Consider the following 19,603-nt stretch of genomic DNA (forward strand, 5'->3'; position numbering starts at 1 on the left):
TGGAATCATAATAACAAACACTTCTTTACTTTGAAACCCCATCAATAATAGGAGATGTGCATCTGAACTCCTGGACTCATCTCATACTCACTGCAAATGAAATGAATCCTAAGACAAAAAAACCCCTAAAATATAAATGTGTGTGAACAGGTGGGGAAGAACAAAGTTCAAACCAAGGGAAGAAATTACCTGGGTTCCTTTGGGTATTGCCATTGTCAGCACCTTGTCCCACCCATCACAGAAATGGGGATTTGTTGTTTGCCACCCCTGTGCCAAGGATGGCAGTGCTGAGGCAGGAGCCAGGCTGATCCAGCAGGATCCGTGCTGGGATTGCGGGCTTGGGGTCCCAAACAAAGCTGGGAGTGCAGCAGATCCCTGCTCCAGCTCCCTCACACTGCATTCCCTGCTGGCAGCTGGAGAGATCCCTGCAGGACTCCTCCCCTGGGAGGTTTCTGGGGGCGGTGAGGGGTGGCCAAGGGGGGACAGGAGCCACAGACCCCCTCCTGTCCCAGAAGGCAGAGCCTGGATCCTCCACCCCTGGGTCCCACCTCCATCCAGCTCTGATTTACACCATTCCCACATCCCAGGGGATTTCTCTGGGGATTTTTATTTTCCAGAGAGCCTTTGGAGCACAAATTCAAATCAGTCATCAACTTCCCACTGAGTTCCAACTAGCTCTTTCCCCATTTTAAATGATTTTTAAATGCATGCGATGCACTCCATCTTCCAGCTGAAATAACTTCTGTATTATACTGCAAGCCTGAATTCCTCTCACCCCTTGCTCCCTGCTCACTTCAGATAATTCAGTGTGAATTTATTTGAGGAGAGGTGGTGGGTCAAAAATGAAGTAAAACGCTGACAGCAGGAGTTCCTTCCCATCCTCTGCTCAGGGGAAGGCAGGGAGCCAGCTTTTGGGAGCTCGGGGATAGCCATCATTAGGAAGCTTGAAACCACCTCAGCAGACAGGTGTTTTCCCTTCTTTTCCCATGAGAAGAGATTTCCTTTTGATTAAATGATATTTGATATGATATGTGTCTCCCCTTGCCTTGATGGAAAACTCAGATGCCTGAGAAACCACACCCTGAGCAGGCACAGGCAGAGCCTGCCCGAGGCACTGCCTGGAAAAGCTGTGAGGGAAGCACAGCTGGATTTGGGGGATCTCAGGGAAGGAAGGGTGGAGGCACCCTGGAGCTCCCAGGGAAGCTGCTCTGGCTGGGGCTGTGGAGAGGAGCAGCTTCTGCAGCCCAGGGAGGCTCTGCTGGAGGAAGGAGGTGCAAGCTGAGGTTCCAGGTCTGTTCCTGCTGGAGTTCCCTTCTCCAGAAAATGCAGGATGAGCAACTTCTGCCCTGTGCCCCAGGCTGGGCAGGGCAGGGCAGCTCCCTGGTGCTCTGAGGGGAACTTTGAGGGGAGCTGTTGTGAGAAGTGTGGATGCAGCAATCCCTTTGTGTCAGGAGACAAACCCCAACTGCCTGAGCCCCAACACAGCTCTGAGAGCGAATTTCAGATCGGGGGCTTTGAGAAAGATGGGGACAGACCTCTCAGCAGGGCCTGTGCCAGGACAGGGGGGAATGGTTTGAAACTAAGAGAGGGTTGGTCCCCACTGAGTTACAGAAGGAATTACTCCCTGGGAGGATGCCCAGGCCCTGACACAGGTTGCCCAGATCAGCTGTGACTGCCCCTGAATCCCTGGCAGTGCCCAAAGCCACGCTGGACAGGGCTTGGAGCAGCCTGGGACAGTGGGAGTGGCACGGGTGGCACAGGATGGGCTTTAAGGTCCCTTCCATCCCAAACCATTTCATGATTCTTTTTTTGGGACCATCTTTTCTTCAGTTCCCGTGCACACAGTGCCCACCCTGAGTGCAGTGATGGAAGCTCCTGTTGGTGATTCCTGTTGGGAGCAGAGGATGCTGTGGATGAATCCCAGGCTCTCAGGGGGCTCTGTGCCCCCCAAGGGTCACTTAAACCCTTCAGAGACTTCGCCTGGCCAGGGCAGTCCCTGAGCTGACCCTGACCCCACTGCAAATATTTCCTCCCCCAGCCCTCGAGGTCCCTTCCAGCCCCATGCCTCCCTGAGCAGAGCTGGCTGCTCTGTTCATGACTTGTCATCATCAGAAGCCAAGAGATTTCTTATTTTAATAAACCCAGAGGAGCACCACCCCCAGTGCTGATGCCACAGCTCAGGGCAGCAGAACCTGACCTCAGGAGCTTTTCAAATGGCATTAATTAAGCAGAGCTCATTGGTTGGAGTGGTTCCAGTCCCACCATGCAGTGATGACTCCTCTCCTGAGTTTGTCAAAGCCCTTTTGGATCTATTCCACCCAAACCTCTGCCTGGATCCTGCCCCCTTAGCCAGGCCAGTGGTGTCTTCCCAGACCCTGCTGCCAAATTTTCTTTACTCTGGGTGAAATCAGCTTGAAAATGCTGGGAGAGGGAAGGTATTTGTGAGAGGGACACCAGTGATGGCCCAGCAGAGCCACCAGAGGCTCATCCCTGTCTCCTTCCAGCTGGGGATGTCACAGCACACAGCTGGCACACCCCACCCAGGGCCACCCCGGGCCCTGCAGAAGGGGGTTAAACTGCCTGGAAAGGGTTAAATGCACAGAGAACAGGAGTATTCATGGGGAAAAGAAGTTCTGTGGCTCCCTCTCTAGATGGAAAAGGGAAAACAAAGTTGTGTCCCTGGCATCGGTTTAAGGGCTTGCTTACATGGGGAAATTAACTAGTGGTGTGAATTGCACGTGGATTAGTTAAATTATATTAAACCTAGGCCTGGATACTTTCATTTAAAATTAAAGTGGCCTTAATTCAATTTGGCTCAAGTCACTTCAAAAGTGAATTAAGAAAAACTTAATTACGAACCCCTTAATTCCAAATGAGTGTGTCTACATAGGTTGCTTAATGTGGTTTCATTTATCCTTTTTAAAAATTAATTTTGATGAGCTTTTCCAAATCTCCCCTTGGAAGAGAGATCCAGATGTGGGAGTAAAACCCCTCTGATTCCCTGGAAAAGCAGGGGAAAAAGAAATAACAGAACAGGCGACTTCTGCCTGCAGCCAGCTCAGCTAACACTGCTGGGTTTGCCCTGCCCCGGTGCTGGGGCACTTTCCCCTCCCAGCTCTTCTCCTGGCAGCATTCCTCCCTGCCAGCTCCCAGCAGCATTTCCAGGAACTCTCTCAGTGCTATTTTTTCCCAGAACCACAGAAAACCTGCAAAGTCTCCACCTGCTGCACCAGGAGGTACAGGGAGGGCTGTGCAGGGGATCTGTGCAGCTATTTATGGGCACAAAGTGTGAGGAGCTGCCAGGCACCTGCCAAGCATTGAATTCCCACCCTCCACTGCTCCCTCAGCAATGGAGAGCTCTTCCAGTGGGAACTGTCCCTTCTCCATCGTCTTGGGGACCCGCCTGGTGTGAATTTGCAATTTCAAACTGGGAGCCAAATGCTTCTGGCCCAGAAGCCCCCAGGAAGACCCCAGGACGAAGCCCCAGTGACAGCAGGAGCTCAGTGCTATTGAGATGCTGTGGAGAAGCAGCAATGAACCATTAATGCCAAAACCTCTCCAAATGAGATGAGACGAGGCCAAAGTTTCTGATTTTTCTCCCAGAAAATGATGTGAACACTGGAATCTTTCCTGCAAAGTGCTGGGAATTGGACAGAAGTGCATTTTGGACCCCAAATCACAGCTTGGAAGCATTTTTCTGGCCAGCCACAAAGATCTGTCACTGCTGGGATGCTCAGTGTCCCCTCATTCTTTGACTCGTTGGATGTTGGTGATCCCTGGTGTCCCTTCCAGCATATTCTCTAATTCCATTTGCATGCAAAATGGAGAAAAGGAACAATTCCTCCCTGAGCAGCACAATTTAACCTTCGGCATGACTTCCCTAAACCAGCTCCTCACTCTGGGGCTCCTGGATCCAGGCTGGAGACAAGTCAGGCCAACGGACAGAGCACCCTCAGCCCAGCCCTGCTCCCAGCTCGGCTTCTGCTCCAGAAGCTGCTCCCTCAGCTGGGTCATTTATCACTCCAAAAGGATTTATCTCAGTTTTTCCAAGGTGCGTTCAAAGCTGCTGAACACTCCCAAAGACTGGCTGGGAGTCTCTTCCAGTTCCCTGCTGCACACAGGGGCTCCGCTCCCTCTCATGCTCTTTGGGGCTGCAGTGGCTCTTCCCAAAAGGATTCCAGCTGTTTCCAGGCTGGTTTCCCAAGGAAATGAAGTTCTGTGAGGTCACCCTATTTCTGTGTGTCTCTTTACCTTTTCAGCCCCCTGCCCATGTCTGAAGGAATTTGACGGAAGCAGATGATGGTGGAGGGGGATGTAGGAAATGTTCAGGGAGGATCAGAAGTGGGGAAGTCACACAATCACAGAATATCCTGAGCTGGAAGGATCCACAGGATCATCAATCCAGCCCCTGGCCCTGCTCAGACCCCCCAACAACCCCACCCTGGGCACCCCTCCAGCTCTGGCAGCCTCGGGGCCATGCCTGGGCAGTGCCAGCACCCTCTGGGGGAAGAACCTTGTCCTGAGCTCCAGCCTGAGCTGCCCTGGCCCAGCTGCATTAATAATCAAATAATAACTTCTACAAATAAGAACTGATGTCCCTATTGTTATTTAATACAAATAATTGCCCCAGTCCTGTGTTCAGGTTCTGGGAGAAGGATCTTGGCAGAGTTTGGGCTGTTCAACATGCAGGAGAGAATTCCCTGGAAGTTCTAGGATCTGCTCCCCCCTCCCAAGGTGTCACACAGGGTTACGGGCTCTGTGTCCCTCCCCTGAGGAGGAGCTCATTAAAGCTGCAGCAGTGAGAGGCAGAGTTTATTCTGTTTGGGAGTTCTGGTAGATATTAATCACTTCACATCCTCAAAAGGTGTCTGAGGAACTTAATTTGTCATGGAAATGTCAGATAAGAGAGACAGCAGTGTCTCCAGATGGGAATAGGCAGTGAATTCTGTGGAATGTTGTGCTAAAATGACCTTTTCCTTTCAATTAAAGCAAACAGGTGAAAATCAAAGTCGAATCCACTGCAGAGGCCCCAGGGAGTGTCTGTGTTTGCACACGTGTCAGGGTGTTCCTTCTCCTTGGAGCACATCTGGCACAGGGATCAGCTCTGGTGGCCTGGGACCGTCCCTGCTGTGGGAGGATGAGGAGGGATGCTGAAGTGTCTCAGAAATCCTGGCTGTGAAAAAAAAAATACAGGAATCTGCTGTATGTAAAAATGTATTGGTTTATGTTACTTCCTACAGGGCTCTTTATCTAAATATATTTATATTATTACAATATATTAAATATAACATAACATAACATAACATAACATAACATAACATAACATATTTTTACATTATATATACTAGTATATACAATATACTATCTATTATTTATATTATTGTATTGTCAGTATTTCACAGACTCAGCATCCCAGGTGGAGGGAGCTCCTCACCCTGTGATGTCCCTGTGTGAGGAGGCTCCATCCCATTTTCACCAGTGGCTCCTTTGCTTCTCCAGAGTTTCCTGGGAATGTGTCACAAAGTGCCAGTGGAGAAGAGAGTTTGGACAGAGGGGCAGAGGGAGCTGCCTGCACTCAGAGCAGGAGCTCTGGGCTCACTCAGCAGCTTTATCTTGGTGCTAAAGACATTTTTGTGTATTTTGTCAATAGCTCAGAAAATGCCTATAATTTCCTCTGCAATGTCTTTGTTTCCCTGTTTTGTTTGGCTGCCCCACCAACATCCACATGTTTTTAGGAGATGGAAATGACAGAGGGGGTTTGGTAGCAAAAGTCAAGGCTGGGCTTTGGAAATGAACCCTGACTGGATCCAAACTCAGCTCTTCTGGAATCCCAGCTCCTTGCTGGAAGAGCTCAGCTCCAGCAGGACCTGGGAAGTGGTGCTGGTCCCCAAAGGCTGCTGAGCCATACCGGTGGCACAGGGTGTCCAACATCTCCCAGCGACCCATCACCATGCCAGGGAGGGACAAGAGGATGGGGGCACTGGAGAAGAAGGGAATGACTGTGGAAGTTTGACTCCAGGGTGAAGCTCTGCAGCAGCATTGGGGCTGAGGAGCAGGGTCAGAGCCTGCTGGGGGCAGGAGCTGCAGCAGTGACTCAGTTCATGACTCAGGTTGAGAAATCTGAAGGTAAAACAAGAGCATTTTCAGATTTAGTTGATGATCTACAAGAGCAGCTATTCCGGGTCACAGCAAAGGCCGAGGTAACCCAGGTTTCCATCTCCGGAGTGGTTAATGGGACACCAGGAGCTGTGTGCAGGAACAATGGGGTGCTTTGCCTGGTTATTTTCCCAATCTTTTCCAGCTTGCAGTTGCCTGTTGATGATTTTGTACTTAACAACCCTTCATGGATTCATTCCCCACTGCTCTGCCTACTTGCCTTTGAAACCTGTAATATTCTGTGGCAAAATTTCAGGGGGCAAAAATAGTTAATTCTCAGTCTTATCCCAAACAGCTCTTCCCTTACATGAATCAGCACCTCCTCCAGCCACTCTGCAGCCTCAGAGGTTAAAACTGGCTGTCAGCATTTGCCTGGCACAAAACAACACCTCTTTATTTCAGTCTGAATTGTGTGATTATTTTTACTCTTCACACATCTAAGTCCATTTTGAAATAAAACCAGTGTTTTTGGAAACAGTCAGAATGTTCTGGTTTGAAAATGGCAAAGTGCTCTTGCTCTTTCCTTGTGTTTTTTTTTATTTTATTTCTATTTTCTGGCCCAAATCGTTTACAAAAGTTCACCCAGAAGCTTTCATCCTCCCCAGACCTGTGTAATTCCACAGGCTTGTGAGAAGCAGTGAGAGCGTGTCCCTGCTGAGGGCTGTGTTCAGGAATCACCTCCGAGCACCGCACTGCTGGCAGCTCTCCTGCCCGATGCTGCTTTTTTACATTTTCTTTGCTCATGGAGCTGCATTCAGCCCTGTTCTTGCCCCAGCCCACTGTGAGGCGTTTGCTCAGCTGTCCCCACCACCGGAGCCGTAATTTATTGTCCTGCTGAGGCCTCTCGGGGTGAGCCCTGCCCCTCAGGCCCGCTTTGCCCCACTGCCCTCCAGCTGCCCTTCTCCACCAGCCCCGGGGCCTCTCGGCATGGAGGGGACTCTGCCTTGCCTTCTGAGCCATGGCTGGGATCTCCTGGAGAGCAGCAGGAGCCCAGCCCTGGCTGGGATCTCCTGGGGAGCAGCAGGAGCCCAGCCCTGGCTGGGATCTCCTGAGGAGCAGCAGGAGCCGAGCCCTGGCTGGGATCTCCTGGGGAGCAGCAGGAGGAGCCAAGCTCTCCCGGAGTCAGCACTGAACCTTCCCACAGACAACACCGGGCCCTTCCTCAGGCAGCACCGGGCTCTCCCACAGGCAGCACCGGGCTCTCCCACAGGCAGCACTGGGCTCTTTCACAGACAACACCGGGCCCTTCCTCAGGCAGCACCGGGCTCTCCCACAGGCAGCACCGGGCTCTCCCACAGCAGCACCAGGCTCTCCGGAGCCGCCGTACTGGGCCGTGCTGGAGCAGGAGGAGCACTGTTCCTCCTGGCTTCTGCTCCTGGGGCTCCCTTTGAACAGACAGTGTTCCTTCCCACAGCTGTCCACGTCCATTGATCCCTCCCCACCGCCCCTGTGGGGAATGGATGGATAGAAAATTTTCAACTTTTGATAGGAGGTTTATATAAGGCAAACAAGGCTAGATACTTTGGGGAAATAGAACTATGAACGATGTAGTAGGGCCCATGAAGAGTAATTTTAGAAGATTAGCTTTAAGGCATTTACAGCATGGTGGGGCTAAAGCTGATAGGCCAAGAAACGCTTACAGTGTATTGTAATTAGGAAATAGTTGGCTTCTGATTGTGATGGTGTGAGTTATAACATCTCTATTGTCTCACCCTTCTCATGAGACTGAAAATGGAAATAAAAGTTTTTAAAACGCCTCTCAGTTACCCCATCTCAGGGTCAGGAAAGGGCATAATCTGACATGCCCCCCCCTAATTTTTAGGCACGGATTGAGAGCCCAGAGCACTTTCAAGGTGCCTCAGTCCCAGCACAGGAGAAGCTCTGCCAGGCCATGGATCCTTCTCTTCCTGGAGAGAAGACACATCACTGGGACTCAGCTGTTTGTGATGTAAAGGCCAGGGCAGCAGTGGAAGGCAGGTCTGGAGGTCTCTTGCCCAGTCTTTGGGACTGTCACCAACCCAGGAAGGTCTTGGAAACCTCCAAGGATTTCTAATCCCTGGATTTCAGGCTGGCTGTTCTCCAATACCCTCCCCATTCCTGCAGGGGACAGGGAAGCTCCCACAGAACCCAAACTACGACCTGCGACCTGGGATTTCTCTTTGGGTACAACTCAGTGGAAGAGGAAAGGATGGCAAAGCCCCAAAACTTCGCTAACAAGGAAACTTCACTTCCACACCTCAGATTCCTTCCCCAAACAGCAGGAGCTGTTTAAACCAACCACAGCAGATATTTTTATGAAGCAGAAAACCAGTTCACTTTCCTCCCTTTACTCCCTCCTCAGACACAGTCAAATCGCTTTGTACTCTCATTAAAGTTTGTTTCTCGTTGCAAAAAATATTATCCAGAAGAATGTGAGCCCAAATATGTCAGATTTTCCTTTGCTCTAACAAATTTAGCAAAGCAGGATTTTCTAATGAGCGATCTCTAGGAATCAAAGGGAAAGGCAATGTCTCCAGCTCCCACTGCCTTGTACTCACCCAGCAGCTGAGCTTTTCATGGCTGGAAGTGAGCAGACAATTCCTGCTGGTTAGGGGAAATTTCCATAATGGCCACAATGTTGTTCCTGTGGGCAAAATCCTGAGGGAAAAGCCGTCTGAAAATGAAAATGAAAGGTGTTAATCACTGCAGTTCCTTGCAGGTGTTCCATCTTTGTTTCTCTCACTTGTCTCTTCAAAGCCCCATCTTTCTGCCTGTGTATGTGTGGCTGCTCCTCTGGCCAGCTCTCCTTGCTTTAATTAGCTCCAGGAGTCCTGAAGGCATCTCCCAGGGCTCCCTAATCCTCTCCATGTGCTGAATAACCTGACCCCAGGAGATCCTTGCCAGAGAAATACTGCAGGATAAAAGCAAATGATTCCAGACTTCTGGTTTCTTAATGAGGGCCTGTAAATCCGAAATCCAGGGAGGGACTGTCTGACAGGGAGACTTCATGTCCTGAAAAAAGGGCAGGGTTAAGTGGGATATTGGGAATTAGGAATTGTTCCCTGGCAGGGTGGGGAGGGGCTGGGCTGGAATTGCCAGAGCAGCTGTGGCTGCCCCTGGATCCCTGGTAGTGGCCAAGGCCAGGCTGGACATTGGGGCTGGAGCACCTGGGACAGTGGGAGGTGTCCCTGACATGGCAGGGGCTAAAACAAGGGATCTTTAAGGTCCCTTCCAACCCAAATCCATTCTGGGATTCTGGGATTCAGTTCCCAGAAGTGATGCAAACCTTTGGAGTTACACACAGAGGGATCAGGACACTCAACTCCCCACCCACAAGGGGCACATCAAATACAACTGGCCAGAATAATAACTACAAATCTTCTTTAACTGGAAAGGGACTCCCCACAAATTGCCCAAATGACATTTCGTTCCAGATGATTGAAATGAGGTAGAATGCAGCCCTGAAACAAGTGCCTGGATTGCCTTTAAAACAGATCCTTGTTTAGGTCTCTCTGTGAGGTCAGGTGCCTGCATCTGCCAGCCACATCTGGGAAGGAAATTGTGTATCTAGGATGCAAATTGGCACTTGCAGACTTAGAAATGATGACTGGAGCCTCTCTGTTGCTTTGGGTATCAGAATACCTTGGAATATCTGTGGTTAGTTTTAGCTGGGGGACTTTAATGGGCAATTTAAGCCAATCTGTCAGACTCTGCTCAGGGTGGCTGAGTCAGAGCCAGGCCCAGCTGAGGCAGCTGCAGCTGGGGCTGAGCAGAGAACTTCTGAAATGGCTCCAAGGGTATGGCAGGAGCCCCTCTGCCACCCCTCCCTGCCACCAGGATCAAACCCATCAGGGCTTTGGAAAGTCTCACAAGTGACTGGCATGCCCCAAACTGGGTATAGGATCATCACTGGGGCTGCAGATGGCTCTGTTTAATTTACAGAGGCTTTGCACTGCAAAAGGCATCCAGATGGCCAGGCTTTTGTTAATATGGATTAAAAGTGAGTGGTGCTCCTTGGCCCAAGTGCAGCTCCTGGAAATCCACATGTTCTGCATTGGAGCTGGCAATAAAGCATAGAAAATGTCTGTTATAAACACAGGCAGAGCTTTCTGTACTTCACCCTCCCTTCACATCCACACAGAGCTGTTCTGAGGCTGCTGGAGAGATGCAGTTTGCAGTGACGGACATCAGGTGCTCTCTCTGCTTCCAAGGCCAGCTCGTGTCTGAGCCCAGGCAGCCCCTGGGGATGGCTCAAGGTCCTGGCAGCTCAGGGAGCACCAGGATCAGCCCAGCATCACCTGAGCATCTCCAGTTGTCTTCTGTGGTGGAAGAACAACGTGCAAAGTTCAGTTTGTGTTGTTAAGATGTGTGAAATCACTCAGGGAGCTGCTGCCCTAAGTGAGGTGCTCATTTTCTGAAATGGGACTTCTGGGATCCATCAAACACCCTGGAAAGCCCTCAAAGCTGGATTTTGGGTACTTTCTGCTTCTCTCCAGTGTGCACACCATGAGGAGACAGACCCATGCATGGCCTCACAGGCCTAGGCCAAAGGGAGAAGCAAAGGAGGAGAAGGTGAACTGCTGAGGCAGGAGGGGAACCCAGCATTTCCTGTCCCTGAAGGGCTCTGCCTGGAAGCTGGTTGGAGTTTGGGACCAAAGGGATCAGGTTTCACTTTGCTTTGTCCCTTGTCACCTCGAGCTGCTCGGGAGTTAGAAAGTGGCTTGAAAAATCTCCAGAGCTGTTGCCCTTCTTTGATAAGCTGAAGTATCAGCTTTCCACGTGAAAACAGCTCTTTGATTGAGGTTTTCCCTTTTTTATTTGGATTATTTTTTATAGATGTCAGATCAGCTGCTCCTCTTTGTGACTATAAAGAATAAAAAATAGTGGCAGATCCTGCCCTTCCCAGCTAAGTGCTTTTGATCACTGGTCAGTGCACTGATGGATGTTTTTCCATTGCATCCTTCATCCCAGGCTTTTCAAGGCTGGTTAGCAGTTGGAAGGCAAGACCAAAGAATGCTGCTCTCTGACGGAATTCAATTTTCTGGAAAAAAAAATAAATCTTTTTTTTTTCCCTGTGACCTAAATGGAAAACATATTGTTCTGAAAGTGCTGTTCAAACAGAATTACCCAAACCTTTTATCAACAAAGAGACCATCGTCTATCAGACATCTGGTGTGGATGTCAATTATAATAATTAATTAGACATCTCCCCAGATGCCTGACACTACATTCTGTCAGCAGATTTTTTTTCACTTCAATCAAAAGTGCTTCTGCATTATGCATGAAACTCCTGGAGGAGCTGGGAGTGGAGGGGAGCAGCCACAAATCCCAGCCAGGCGCGGGAAAGGCTCCTGGTTCTGAGGCTTCTCCTCCCCTGGAGCTGCTGAGGGAAGGTTGCGCGCGGATCTCACTGCAAATGTTTCACATTGCTTCATGGGGGACTTCAAACAAAAAGGGTGAGGGGGGAAGGATAATGTATAAAATATATAAACCCAGGTGATTGCTGCTAGATCCTCGGGGTGGGGAGAAGAGAACTGCTCCGTGAGGGAATGTGAAAAACAAGTTCACTCTCCTGTGAAAATTTACAAACTTCAGTAAAGGGCAATAGGAGACAAGGACCACAGAGCAAAGGTTATTACGGGTGGGTGCATCTTGGCACTGAGCCAAGCACACACTGTTACCTTCAGGGATACCCCTTCAATACCTTTTAATGACATCAGCCTGTTGCATATTCATAGACCCTGATGCATAGTCAACTTTTCCCCAAACTAGTTTACATACTCCAAGAATTGTTTAGCATGGCTCCTCGGTTCTGCCTTTTTAGAGCATGCACATTCCTTGGTTGTGGTTTTAGTTCTTTTTTATCACCTCCAGTTTGGGCTCTGGCCCACTCTGCCTTCAGACGGTGAGTGCTGATGGTTGGCAGATCTGTACAGGCGTCCCCATCCTGTGTTCATTGGGTGTTATCCCATCCCAGCAGGCATTTTAACACAAGCACACTGATATCAGCTATTTCACTGAGCTTAATGAACAACAGAAACAAAAACTATATCTTTATAGCAAAGTTACTTTTGCACTACACATATAAATCTATTTTAACATTTGAGAAAAAACAATATTATAATATGTATCTATAACACATATCAGCTATTTCACCATGCTTAATTAACAACAACAATAAAAACTACACCTTTATAAGAAAGTTATTTAACACCACACAGATAAATCTATTTTAATATTTGAGAAAAGCCAATGTTATAATATGTATCTATAACAGGAAACATGAGGCTGGAGCATAACTACAAAGAGCTGCTGCATCCATCCCTCAGCAGCAACACCCTCAGGAATGACCCTGACAGGCCCAGAAATGCCCCTTAAATATTCAGAAATTATCTTCAAAGGGCCAGAAATGATCCTTGAATGTCCAGAAATGATCCTTAAATATCCAGAAATGACCCTCAAAGGTCCAGAAGTTTTTCTCAAAAACAACTGAAAAAGACAGAAGGCAGAAGAAGAAGACACCTTCCTTCCTTTTCCTTACTTTTTTCTTTCTTGTGTGTATTTTTTTTTTTAATTAAATTGAAAAGAAATTAATTCCTGGAACATGTAATTCAAACAAACTATAATTTTTTGTTGCTGTTTTCAGTTTTTCAAAAAGGCTTTCACGTTTCCTGGGCAAAACAATCCAATTATTTCTCCTCAGTTTAGGAAATTGCTGCAGTCAACCTCAGTATTTATTTTTTTCCAGTGAGGAAGAGCTGAACGATATATCAGCAACTTTATCAGTATTAGCAGGGATAGGAACTGCTCCATGCTTCAGATGAAGGACTCAGAACTGTCAGGTACCTGCTCCTGCAGTCGGATTCCCTCAGCTGGGAATTGGCTGGGATTCAGCTTGAGGCTGGAATTGCTCTGTGGCAGGGACAGAATGAAATCCTGGTTGGAATCGCTGGGTTTTTCCCGTTCTCGCTGGGCCAAAGATCTTTTATTGCTCGGTGGAGTTTGGCTGAGGCTGGAGCAGCATGCAGTGATCAATGAACATGGAACCCCCAAACACTGCCCTCGCCAGTGGGGTAGCACCTTTGGTTTGAAGGATTTGCCCATGGAAAACAGAGTTACAAACACTCCATGCATTTGGACAAGAAAAAATATTTGTAGTAATCTATGTGTTTCAAAAGTTCATAAAAGTGCCCGAGTTAGTTTCAGTTTCAATGCAAACAAAAAGAAAATACATTTAGATTGAAGTGGATTTGCACTGATATAAAACAAAGATTTTTTTTGAGGTTTCTATTTCCTTCCTCTGTTTTTCCTCTCTCCTCACCAGCAGAGTCTGAGGCTAAATGAGAAGGGAGGCAAAAAGTAATTTTTAAAAATTCAAACAGTTGAGCTTTGTGTGATATCAAAATGAAAAATGAGGATTAAGTTACGAGTGTATTGTTCACATCTACGTTTTTGAGAGAAATAATGATTGTTTTGTAAGCTGTGGTGACAGCTAACGACGCCCTGGAACCAGCAGAGAGACGGGAGCTCTTATTAAACCTGAGGCTGTTTTCATGGAGTGGGAACAGGGCTGGAGTGTTGGCACCAGGAAAAGGAGCAGGGTCTGAGGTGTGAGGGCAGCTAATTGGTGCTAATGAGTAACAAGAAAAGATTAACGAGCTTGAGGAGCAGCACATGGGAAAGCTGCAGGAGCTGCCTGGAGCTCAGTGCAGGGGCTGCAAACCCCACCTGCTGCAGATTTTGGGGGTCTTTGGCCACCCCCTGCCCAAAGCCAGGTCTGGCATTTGCAGGACAAACAGGACACCACTTTTCATGGAAAGTTCGTCTCCCCAGGGAAGGCTGAGAAGTTTAATCCCCTCTTTAACAATTGCAATTAACGGAGGTTGGGGATTTAAGGCAGATTAGCCGGCGTGCACTAAAGCAGAGTGTAAACACTCCTGGTGGGGCAGAGCAGCTCCCAGCTGCTGCCCCGTCCTTGGGCTGCCTCAGCCCGAGGGGCTGAACTCAAAGTGCCCTTCTCTGCATGGCTGGTTTGGATGTCTGGATGATGGTCAAAGGTTTTGATGTGTTTTAGAGCCACTTTTGGCTGTTTGCTCTTCTGTAGAAGCACAGAAGTTGCCCTGCCTCTGGGGAGAGCCTGCAGTGAAGGTAATGTGCCAGAAATTCCTGCCTTTTGCTTCAATTTCATGGAGTGATTCCTGAGATTGGCCTGTGCAGGGCCAGGAGCTGAACTTGATGATCCTTGTGGGTCCAACTCCAGTTATTCTCCAGTTCTATGATCATTTCACCGGGAAGAGAAGCCACTGGACCTGGAGGGTCCTGCCCTGATTGATGTCACTGCAGCTCGGAATAAAACAGCCACACCAGAAGAGTTCAGAAGAGTCTGAACCAGCTCAAATGGTGCACTTGGCATTGATGCAGCTTCATTTCCCTGAATGTCTCCATCCTGAGTTCTGGGGCTGCTCCCTGACAGGCACAAGCACTAACCTGGATGTGCAGTGGGGTTGGGTGAATATTTCCCTTTTCCTCTGAAAATGGAGTGTGAAGCAGAATTCCCCATTCAAGACTCAAAAGGATCATTTCTATTTGGACAAATGAGGCAGAAATCAAAGAAATGCATCATAAGAAGGGGATGTTCAAGAGGGGACCTTAGAAGACTTTCCAGGTCTCTGAAATAGGCTTCATTTATCTCCTGGAGTTCTTAATTACTGAGCATTTCTAATCTTGCTTCGTGTTCAGATATAGAGCAGGAGCACTACAGAAACACCAAACACATAAATAAAATAACAGAAAAACTGCAAGGATGAGTAATTACTTGGGATCCACGGAACAGTGAATTAACACTGAGGAAGAGGCAACACCAGCAATCACTGCACACTGCCACTGATAAGAGAACCAGATATATTTTTTTCTTTGCTTAAAAAAAAAAAAAGAGATAATTCCCCAGGAACTTGTAGCCAAAAATCTCCCCAGTCAATTAATGACCTTTGCCTCTGCCGTGCCTCCCTCCAAGCTTTGCATGGTTATTATTTTCAGCACTTAATCTGTGAGAGTGATTTGTGTCTCCTAATAACTGAGTGATTGTTTTGCTATCAGTCAGCTCCAGGACTGCCGCAGCCTCTGCTCAGCTCAAATCTCACTCCGTTCACCTTGTGACTTCAAACACGGCTGTGTCTCAGGCGGGAGGAGAGGAAAAAGCCCCCAAATCCCATCTTGTTCCTTACAGTTTTATTGCTTAGGAAACTAAAGGCAGAAAATAAAGGTCACAAGAACTTTAAAACAACAGTAAAGTCTCAGGGACAGGAGAGTTTTAAAGGAAGTTACAAGCTGGAAATGACAGGCTTTTTTTTTTTTTTTAGGATGTTCCAAGACATTTCAAAAAAGCAGAACCCCCATTATTCCTTTCCTCCCTCAGTTCCCATGGGAAGTTATTCAGAATTCTCTCTCTGAGACAAAGGAGAGCAGCTAGGGAAATGTCAAATATTCCCAAGGTTTGAAGGAGAGAGTACCTGAGGAGTCCACAAGGGCCTTGACAGGATAGGGAAGGCGCTCCAGAGCCCCCAGATGGCTCAGGAACCCTTTTCTCATCTCATTGTTGATAAACATCTCCAGGTGCAACGGGACCACCTTCCCCAGGTGTGGGCAGAGGGTCTCACCTGAGCGGGTCACCCTGGGCCACAGCCCCAGCTACATCCTCAAGCTCAGTTTAGGGGGTTGGGTTCAGAGGAGACCAGAATTCACCAGGATGTGTCCAGAGGAGGATGCAGCCCTTTTAGGAGGATGCAGCCCTTTTGGGATGTTTTCCTCACTGGGGTCCTGCCCTGTCCCTGCTGCACAGCCCCAGGAACCCAGCCTGCTGTGGGGAGAGCAGCAGGACACCTCAGGCAGGGCTGAGCTCCTGGAACCAAAGCTGCTCTGCTGCCCAGGGCCAGTGTCTCCTCAGGAGGCTCGTCTGGAAAAGTGACTTTGCAGAGCTGCAGGGGATGTTGGAGTGTTCTCCAAAGCACCCTGGGGATACAGGATCTGCTCTGCTGCACAAATGCCATTCTCTGTCCTTAGAACACCTCAGGGTTAAGCCACTTCTGAAAATAGGATGGCCTTGGATGGCTCCTGGGCACATCCTGTGGTTGCTGGGATCCTGATGGCACAGGCACAGGCTCTGGGGGGCTTTTCTGTGCACACACCTTGAGGAAGCTTCAAAGCTGCTCGGTGCCAAGGTAAGTCAAACCCCAGACCTTGGCCTTGATTGAAACCCCCAGGCTCAAGGCTGTGCAATTTTTGTGATGTGTCATAAACAGGGAAGGGAGGATGTGAAACCACCAGAGCTCCTCCCTTTGCTGCCTTACCTGTGCTCACCCATCACTTCTCTCTAGGTTCCTTCTCCTTCCCACCTTCCTTTCTAATGGAACCTCAATTCCCTGCTCCCCATATCCAGCAGAGCTCCCTGAACATCCCTCTGTGCTCCCACTGATGGCATCAGCCAGGCTTCAGAGTGGAGCTGCTGCTGGATGGCCAGCCCTGGCCCGTGGAGGGTTCCATTAATTATCAGAATTGCTGTCAATGGCATTAATTATCAGAATTGCTATCAATGGAAGATGGCAGAACTTATGAGGGAGGAAAGCCATCATCAGGAGATGCTGCAGGAGTGTTGTGCTCCAGCTCTGGGTACTGGAGGTGTTCCTGTGGGTGTAAATGTCTGCCTGACCTACATCACTCAGGGAAGTTGGATGGCCTGGAGAGACCCTGGGGGAAATGAGAGGAACTTCCACCCTCCTGGAGCTGAGGGGGATCTGCTTGGTGGGAGACATTTCAACATCTTGGGGGCGTTGCTTGTTGAATTTCCATCCCTGCCAAGGCTGTTCCTAAAACGAGGAGGAGATTTGATAGGAAGGTTTTACCACCTGACCAATGCACAGCAGAAGGAGAAATATGTGCCTCTGCAAACTCCTTTTGAACTTTCCTGAGCAAAAAGCCACATGATAAACACAGAACTGGAATTGTTTTGGGTGAGTTTCATTGCATCTTTCTCCGGGCAAATGATTCCATAACAGATCCTCCCTTGCTTCAGTCAGTTATTCCAGTTTTAGTCCTGGGATAAAAGTCTCTCCTGAGCACCCCTCCAGGCTCACCTCCTGCAGAACACACACAGGATAACCCTGTAACGAGGAGGAGATGGATCACTGCACACATCATTAACAAAATAAATCCTCATCTAAAATCTTATCAGAGCTGGAGCAATCAGGGCACTTGATCTCCTGTCCTGGGCAGCTCTGAAGCCTTTCATTACTGGGCTCACTGGACCAGAGAGGCTACAAGGCTGCACCTCTGGATGAGGTGATGAACAATTTATGGGGCTGTGGCCTCCTCACTTAACCCAAGGCACTGGCCCATGGTGGGGTTTGCCAACCTCGTTGTTCCCAGCAGGAACAAACATTTTATCTGCTGCCAGTTTAGCAAATCTATTCCCCTTTGACCCCCTGCATTGCCTTTGCTTATTAATCATCCCCCAGTGTCTCTCTGGAGAGCTATGTTAATTTTTACAGGCCTTGCTCAGCAAATTCCAACCCCAAATTCCAGTGCCTGGGGAACACAGGCACTGGAGCAGGGCTGAGCTGCTGAGCCAGGGGAGGGTTTGTCCAAGGAAAGGCTCCTCTGTGCCCTTGGAGACCACTGAAGCTTCTGTGGCCTTGAATGAGTTCAGGAGACCTTCCCTGAGTGCAGTGAAGGCATCCCATGGACAGCGGCACTTTGGGCTTCCTTAGCTCAAATCTTCACTTTTTGGTAGAGTTTGCAGCTCCCTGGCAGTGAAAATGTTGCTGTATATTAACACAAACTGTGAATTTGTGTTCATGGCGTTCTCCATGCTCTGAGGTGGTTTTGGGCAGTCTGCTCCCATAAGTTGATATCAAGAAGCTGTTTTATGAGGGTTGCATCCACCAGGATTTGTGTAAACTGATCCCACAGGAGTTACACCGTGCTTGGAACTGGGGAAGAAGGAATGTTGTGTTATGGCAGGGAAGAGGGACACAGGGAAGGAGAAGATAATGGAAGACCTGGCAAGAAAATCCATGGATTCTGGGATTGTCAGTGCAGGAGCCACAAAGCAACCAGGTAAATGAGGTTGCCTTCCATGGGGATTCCTGCCATCACTTGGAGAGCAATCCCAGCTGCTGGAATGCAGGCCCAGGTCTGAGCTGGCTCTCTGGGAAATCCTGACACACCAAGGGCAGTTCAGCCACAATCTCTGACATCGTTGTTAGAGAAGGCTCAGTCACTCCCTGGAGGAATTCATCCCTTGCTCCACTGCCTGCAAAGGAACCCGGCCAGCCTGACCTGGGCCCTGCAGGAGCAGGAGGCTCTGGTGGGATCATCTGGGACTGGAGCTTGGCTTTGCCCAGGCTGGTGGGAGGCACTGGCAGCCCTGCTCAGCAGTGGCTGAGTCACTGAAGGGCTGGAGCCAAACTGGCAAAGCAACTGGGAGTGTGTGTGTGAGTGAGGCAGTAACTCCTGGCCTTGGGGTCTGGGATTGATGGGCCTCTGCTCTTCCCATCTCTGAAGGATGCAGGGTTGATATTCCCTGCCTTGTGCCCAGCTATGTGCCACTGCAGTCTGGCACCAGCCCCTGGGGGTGTAAATAAGGCTCACTCCTCAGCTGCCAGCCCCTCTGCCTGGAAAACATGAGGCTCATTTTGGCTCCTGACATCCAGCTGGATCCTGCTCCCTTCTCCTGCAGCCCCTCGGTGCTTCCTCCCTCGCTGCTCTTTTCCTGGGCACATTTCCATGGAGCAGCAGCTGGCTGAGCTGGGGAATGGATGCAGGATGGGCCCATCGTGCCTTGCAGATTCCTGGAGAGCAGCATAGGAGCCAACCCTGCTGTGTGTTAACACCTGGGCACGGTCTGTCCATGGGGCCAGCAGGATGCTCCAGGTCCCTTCCCACTCCGGCTGCTTTTCCCATCCAGGCAAGTGTGGGTTTGCAGTTTAACCCTGGGCACACATTCCCTGTGCAGCCCTTCCAGGCTGGGTGCCCTGCTGCCATCACATCCACGCCAAAGGATGTTTTTTCCCCCCTGGTGTCTCCCAAATCAGCTGTGACTGCTGGGGACCAAACGCTGTGTGCTGAGCTGAACCTCCCTGAGCAGCAGTGCCAGGGCAGGGACGCCTCTGCTGCTGCCCCGACATCAGCCCCTCCTTCCCTGTGCCACCTGCAGGACAGGGGACTGCAGGAGGGCCCAGGGTGGTTCTGTTACTCTCAGACCAGGACACTGCAGATCCACATTTCTCTGTACCTTTTGCTGAGCACTTTTTTTTGTATTTGGATTCTGTTTCCTTTCAGCAAAGCTAAAGGAGTTTTTAGCTTCACATCTGTTGCTTTGCCAAAACACTTCGGAGCTGCTGAGCACATGAAACCAGAAATACTTTTAGTGTCCCTGTCCCCAAGCATTTTTAATAAACAAGGGGACCCCAAC

At 49.3% G+C, this 19,603-nt stretch overlaps 1 long non-coding RNA gene across 1 annotated transcript; it reads right to left on the bottom strand.

Annotated features, from left to right (window-relative positions):
* Nucleotides 1-4,574: 4,574 nt before the first annotated feature.
* Nucleotides 4,575-15,699, bottom strand: LOC135285821 (uncharacterized). Its single transcript, XR_010350501.1, has 3 exons — nt 15,645-15,699; nt 8,694-8,809; nt 4,575-5,173 (listed from the first exon to the last, which is right to left on the bottom strand). It is a non-coding gene; the product is annotated as an uncharacterized LOC135285821 (long non-coding RNA).
* Nucleotides 15,700-19,603: the final 3,904 nt, after the last annotated feature.

Source organism: Passer domesticus, chromosome 24 (assembly GCF_036417665.1).
Source record: "Passer domesticus isolate bPasDom1 chromosome 24, bPasDom1.hap1, whole genome shotgun sequence".
Lineage (NCBI taxonomy): Eukaryota > Metazoa > Chordata > Aves > Passeriformes > Passeridae > Passer > Passer domesticus.